The sequence below is a fragment of the Molossus molossus genome, unplaced genomic scaffold (genome assembly GCF_014108415.1).
Source record: "Molossus molossus isolate mMolMol1 unplaced genomic scaffold, mMolMol1.p scaffold_m16_p_9, whole genome shotgun sequence".
NCBI classification, from domain to species: Eukaryota; Metazoa; Chordata; class Mammalia; order Chiroptera; family Molossidae; genus Molossus; species Molossus molossus.
The window spans coordinates 31,599,273-31,605,569 of record NW_023425403.1 but is presented as its reverse complement, the minus strand read 5'-3'; the positions used below and the strand labels follow the sequence as shown (position 1 = coordinate 31,605,569).

Below are 6,297 nucleotides of genomic sequence, written 5' to 3'. Positions count from 1 at the left end.
AGAGTTTTATCATAAGTGGATGTTGAATTTTTTCAGATGCTTTTCTTCATCTGTTAAGATTATCATATGATTTTTATCATATGATATGATGGTTATGGTTAATGTGGTATTTCGAATTGACTGCGAATCTTGCATCTCTGAAATAAACCCCACTTTATTATCATGTGTTATCCTTTTAACGTATGACTGAAATTGATTTACTTATATTTTGATGAAAATTTTGGCATCTATGTTCATCAGGAATATTGGCCTACAATTTTCTTTTCTTGGAGTATCCTTGTCTGGTTTTGGTAGCAAGAGAATTCTGGCCTAATAAAATGTGTTTGGAAGTGTTTCATCCTCTTCTATTTTTTTTAGAGGAATTTGAGAAGGATTGGTATTAATTCTTCTTTAAATGTTTGGTAGACTTTATGAGTAAAGCCATCTAGTTCAGGACTTTTGTTTGTTGGGAAGTTTTTGATTATTGATTCAGATTTTCTATTCATGTTTCAGACTTCTGAGGTTGTATTTTTCTAGGAATTTATCCATTTCTTCTTTTTGTCATACAGTTGTTTATAGTAGTCTCTTATAATCCTATGTATTTCTGTGGTATCAGTTGAAATGTTTCCTCTCTCATTTTGATTTTGAGTACTTTCTCTTTCTTCTTGATGAGTCTATCTAAAGGTTTGTCGTTTTCTTTTCACAGAACCAGCAAATTCATTGATCTTTTCTATTGTATTTTCAGTCTTACTTTTATTTATTTTTGCTTTTACTTTCTTCTAACTTTGAGTTTTATTTGTTCTTTTCCTAGTTCTTTGTGGGGTAATTTTAGTTTTTTTTACATTTGAGACCTTCTTTATTTTTTTGATGTAGGTATTTATTTCTGTGAACTCTCTTCTTAGAACTGCTTTTGCTGCATTCCATAAGTTCTGGTATGTTGTATTTTCACTTCACTTGTTTCAAGGTATTTTTTTTATTTCTCTTTTGATTTGTTCTTTGATTCACTGGTTGTTTAGTAGCATGTTGCTTACTCTCCACATATTTGTGAATTTTCCAGTTTTCTTCATGTAAGTGATTTCTACTTTTATAACATTGTGGTCAGAAAAGATGCTTGATATGATTTCAATCTTTTTTATATTATTACGACTTATCTTGTGTCTTGACAAGTGATCTATACTGGAAATTTTTCTGTGTGCGCTTGAGAAGACTGTGTATTTTATTTATTTGGGATGCAATATTCCGTATATAGTTGTTAAATTCGTCTGTATAATGTGTTCAGGCCTCCTCTGAATGGTGGTCCAACAGTGCAAAAAAAAGGGGTTGCAGTTTGGGAGTAGGGTGTGGTTCTGGGGAACAGAGGTTAGAGCCCTTCCTGGGAGGTCCACACCCAAGATTGTTAGGTGGGCTAGGGGCATGGGGGTTCCTGATAGGGGAGGGCTGTAGGGGTATGAGAGCCAGGGATAGCAGCGCCCCCTGGAGCCTAGGGTTACTCTGATGGAGGAAGGACGCCGAGGCCTCTAGTTTACAGAGGAAAGAGCTATAACCACCGGGAAGGTAGAATGTTGAGTAGTTGGGGGGTGGGAGACTGGTCCCTAAAGCCTCTGCTCCTATGGGTGGTCCTGTCCTTGGGCTCCCAGCTGCCAGTCACACCGCCGCAGCTTCCCTGGCCAAAGTGGGCAATCGGTGCCCACGCTTTTGGTCTTGCACCATTGCCCGCACTTGTAATCGGGGCAGTCGCTCAGGTGCCAGGCCCTCAGCCACTTGGCCTCCTCCGCGAAGGGCCGCTTCCCGCCCACGGCACGCCCAGACACTTGGACATCTCCGAGTTGTGCATCTTTGGGCTTCCCTGCTCCATCTGGCGGAGCTGAGCCGAGCCCCACACCACGAACATGTTCGTGGGAGGACGAGGAGGCAGGGGGCGTGGGAATGAGAGGTTCCAGGCTCCAGGCCTGGCATTGTGAGGGGCAGGTGCACAATAGGGATGAAGGGAAGCCTTAAGAGGGCGCCTACAGGCCCTCTCCTCCAAAGCGAAACATTGATCCCTGAACCCTTGAAATGAAAGTGTTTTCCTAGTATTGAGTCGTTCCAGAGAAACTCGTGTCCTTAAAAAGTATATAACGTTCCCAAATTCAGAGTCCTTATTCTGGAGCCTCTGCTCATTAACAATTGTGCACTTTGGGAGAGTGGAGAGCAAGGCTGTCTGGTGGACGGCATAGCACAGGTTGCTTTCGCCTTTCCTCGTCGAGGTGCATTGCCAGACCCGGTCCTGCTCCTCCTGCCTGTGGCTGCCTACCTGCCGCTCCCAGCGGAGGCCGGAAACTTCCCACTCTGTCCAGAGCCTTGTACTGCCAGCTGGCAGCGCAGGTACCACAGCACCCTCACCTGGCCTCTGCCCCGTTGGTCGGCGGGGTCAGGGATAGTTGTTCCTTTGTTTGTTTGTTTGTTTGTTTGTTTGTTTGTTTGTTTGTTTGTTTGTTTGTTTTCAGATGTTTTATCATTAGTGTAAAGAAATACAACTGATTTCTGTATGTTGATTTTTTTTTTAATCCTGCCGCCTTACTGAAATTGTTTTTAAGTTCCAACAGTTTTTGTCAGCGTCTTTAGGATTTTCTAGAAGTAAAATCATGTCATCAGCAAATAGTGACAGTGTTATTTATGCTTCTCCAATGTGGATACCTTTTATTTCTTTGTCTTGCCTAATCATTCTAACTAGGACTTCCAGTTGTTCAATATAGTTATTGAATAGCAGTAGTAGTGAGAGTGGGTATCTTGTCTTGTTCCTGATCATAAAGGAAAAGCTTTCAATTTTTCTCCATTGAGTATAATGTGTGCTGTGGTTTTGTTGTATATGGCCTTTCGTATGTGATTATGTTTCTTCTATACCCAGTCTGTTTCAAGAATTTTTATCATGAAGGGATGCTGTATTTTGTCAAATGTTTTTCCATGTCTATTAGAATGATCGTGAGATCCTCTTTATCTTTAATTATATTGATGGGATATATTACATTTATTGACTTGCAAATGTTGAACCATCCTTGCATTCCAAGGGTAAATCCTACTTACTCATGATGTATAATCCTTTTAATAGGTTCTTGAATTCAGTTTGCTAATATTTTGTTGAGGATTTCTGCATCTATAACAGGGATATTGGTCTATAATGTCTATTTTTGTAGTATCTTTATCTGGTTTGGGTAATTATAGCCTCATAGAGTGAGTTTGGAAGTGTTTCCTCCTCCCAGTGTTTTGGAAGAATTTGAGGAGAACTCGTGTCAATTTTTATTTAAATGTATAAAAGAATCACTAGGGAAACTATCTATTCCTGGGATTTTCTGAGTTGGGAGGTTGTTAACAATTCACTCTCTTTATTCATTATTTATATGTTTAGATGTTTTCTTTCTTCCTGATTCAGTTTTGGTAGGCTGTATGTTTTAGAAATGTATCCATTTTTTCTAGTTTTTGTAACTTGTTGGCATTTAATTGTCATAGTAGTCTCTTATGTTTCCATGTATTTCTGTAGAACCAGTTGTTGATTTCTGGTTTCATACCATTGTGGTAAAGATGATAGATAGATAGATAGATAGATAGATAGATAGATAGATAGATAGATGATAGATAGATATAGAGATATATAGTTGGTATAATTTTAGTTTTCTTAGTTTTGTTTTATATTCTATTATCTATCCTGGAAAATATTTTATGTACACTTCAAAAGAATGTATATTCTAATGCTATTGGATGTAATCTTGTATATATGTCTATCAAGTCCTTTTGTTCTAAAGTATGGTTCAATTCTTTTATATTGTTGCTTTTCTGTCTAGACAACATATCCATTGCTGATAATGGGGTATTGGAGTCCCCTACTATGATTGTCATGTTGTCTATTTCTCCCTTCAGGTCTGTTAGTATTTGCATAATATATTTAGGTGATCTGATGATGAGTGCATATATACTTATGATTATTATATTTTCTTGATGTATTGACCTCTTTATCAAAATGTAATTACATTGTTTATCATTTTGGCTTGAAGTCTATTTTATCTGCTATAAGTATGACTATACCCACTTTCTTTTGGTTTTGGCTTGCTTGAAATATTATATTCCATGCCCTCACTTTTACCCTGTGTACATCTTTAGTGCTGAAATGATTCCCTTATCAATAGCATATATTTAATTGAGTCTTACTTTTTGAGTCATCCAGCCATTCTATGCCTTTTGATTGATGAGATCTATCCATTTACAGTTAGGGTAGCTATTACCGTGTAAAGATTTGGTACTACCATTTTATGTTTTGCCTTCTAGTTATTTTGTATCTCCTTTGTTTTGTTTTTTCTTCTGTTTCTGTCTACCTTTGTATATTGGTGGTTATCCCTGGTGATTTGCTCAGTATTCCCTTTTTTATGTTTCATGTCTCTATTCTAGATTTTTGTTTAGTGATTAACATAAGGCTTACTTAAAATATCTCATAGATAAAACAGTTTTTTGCTTCTGTTGATAGCAACATATCTTCTTTGTTCTATAAAGTTTCTACTCTTTACTCCTTGATTTTTATATTTTATGTCCCAAATCATATATTTTATGTTGCAGAGTTTAACAAATTATAGTAGTTATAGTTATTTTTAATGCTACCCCAGCTTTTGTTTGTCTTGGTAATTCTTTACTTCTCCTTCATATTTGAAGGATAACTTTGCTAGACAGTATATTCTTGGATGGCAGTTTTCTCTCTTAATATTTTGAATATGTTATTCCACTCTCTCCCAGCCTATGGAGTTTCTGTTGAGAAATCTGCTGATAGCCTCATGGGGGTTCCTTTGTAGTTTACTTCCTTTATATTGCTGACTGCATTTAAGATTTTTTTAAGTCATTGACTTTTGACAGTTGCATTATAGTGTGTCCTGGAGAAAATTTTTTTGCATTGAGATAATAAAGTGTTCCATTAGCTTTGTGGATTTGTATGTAGAGTTCTTTTCCCAGGTTTGGGATGTTCTCGGCTTTATTTTCCCCTTCTCCTTTTCTTCTCTTTCTGTTATATTCGTTATTATGTTGAATTTCCTGATAGAATCTGATAATGCTTGTGGTTTCTTCACTTTTTAAAAATCTTAATTGTCTCTCCTCTTCCACCTGAATCACTTCTTTATTACCATCCTCCAGCTCACTTATTCTCTCTTTTATCTGATCTGCTTCATTTCCAATGCTTTTTAATGCATTCTTCATCTCATTCAATAAATAATTCTTCAACTCCAGAATCTCTGTTTGGTTCTTGTATATAATTTTAATCTCTTTAGTAAAGTACTTTGTCTGTTCATTGACTTTATTCCTGAGTTCATTTAAATGTCTTTAAGAGTTTCTTGTAGCTCACTGAATTTTTTTCATAATGGCTATTTTTAACTGTCTATTAGATAGTAATTTCATGTCTTTGAGTTCTGTTGCTAAAGATTTTTCCTTTTCTCTTTGAGATATTGAATTACCCTGGTTTTTCACAGTGTTGGATGAAATGTGCTCTGCCATTACATTTGAATCAGCAAACACCATTCTTATTTAGAGATGGTTTTGTTTACTTTGATTCTAACATTTCATCAGGTTGGCAATTAGAAACCTTTCTTTTGCTTTCCAGAAGGTGGCACTATAGAACAAGTTTTTGGCTTGTGTACCAGAGCTGGCTGGCTGCTAAAATTGGGAGTGTGTGTGTTGGCATTTAAAAGAAAACAAAAGAAGGCTGGCAGCAGAGGGAAGTACGGGTTTAGCACTTGAAGTTTTGGGTGTGCCCACAGCCCAGGAGAGGGATCCTCAAGTGAGAGGAATTCCAGAGGTTAATTGGCAGACCTGTTGAAATCCCAGGACAGACGGCAGGAAACATGGTCCTTCAGTTCCCTGTCTGCCTTCTTCCCTTTCCCTCCCTTCCCTGTAGTCATGAAGGTCCCTCCTCAGGAAGAGCAATGGATTTCTCCCTGCCCCTGTCCCCCAAGCTGCAGTCAGAACAGCCCGGTATGTTTTCACTCACCACAGTCACTTTCTACCTCCTCTGTTAGAGTTTGCTACTGCTGCCAGCTGACCACAGCTCCCTTGGCTCTGTAACCTCCTCCAAGTTCCAATCCACCCATTCTGGGCTGCACAAATGACTGGATCTCTCAGGTGTCCTGGTGCGCTGTGCAGAGGCCTTTTTTTTTAATTATTATGGTGTCTGATTAATTAAAAATGGAGGAGACAGAAAAAAAGGAAAGGGAGAAAAAAGGAATATCTCATGACACCATGGTGCTGACATAACCTATAGTTTTTGTTTTAAAGTCTATTTCGTCTGATATGAGTAGAGCCACCCCAGCT

At 37.8% G+C, this 6,297-nt stretch overlaps 1 pseudogene; it reads right to left on the bottom strand.

Annotated features, from left to right (window-relative positions):
• Nucleotides 1-1,254: 1,254 nt before the first annotated feature.
• On the bottom strand, nt 1,255-5,190 carry LOC118622339 (annotated as a pseudogene).
• Nucleotides 5,191-6,297: the final 1,107 nt, after the last annotated feature.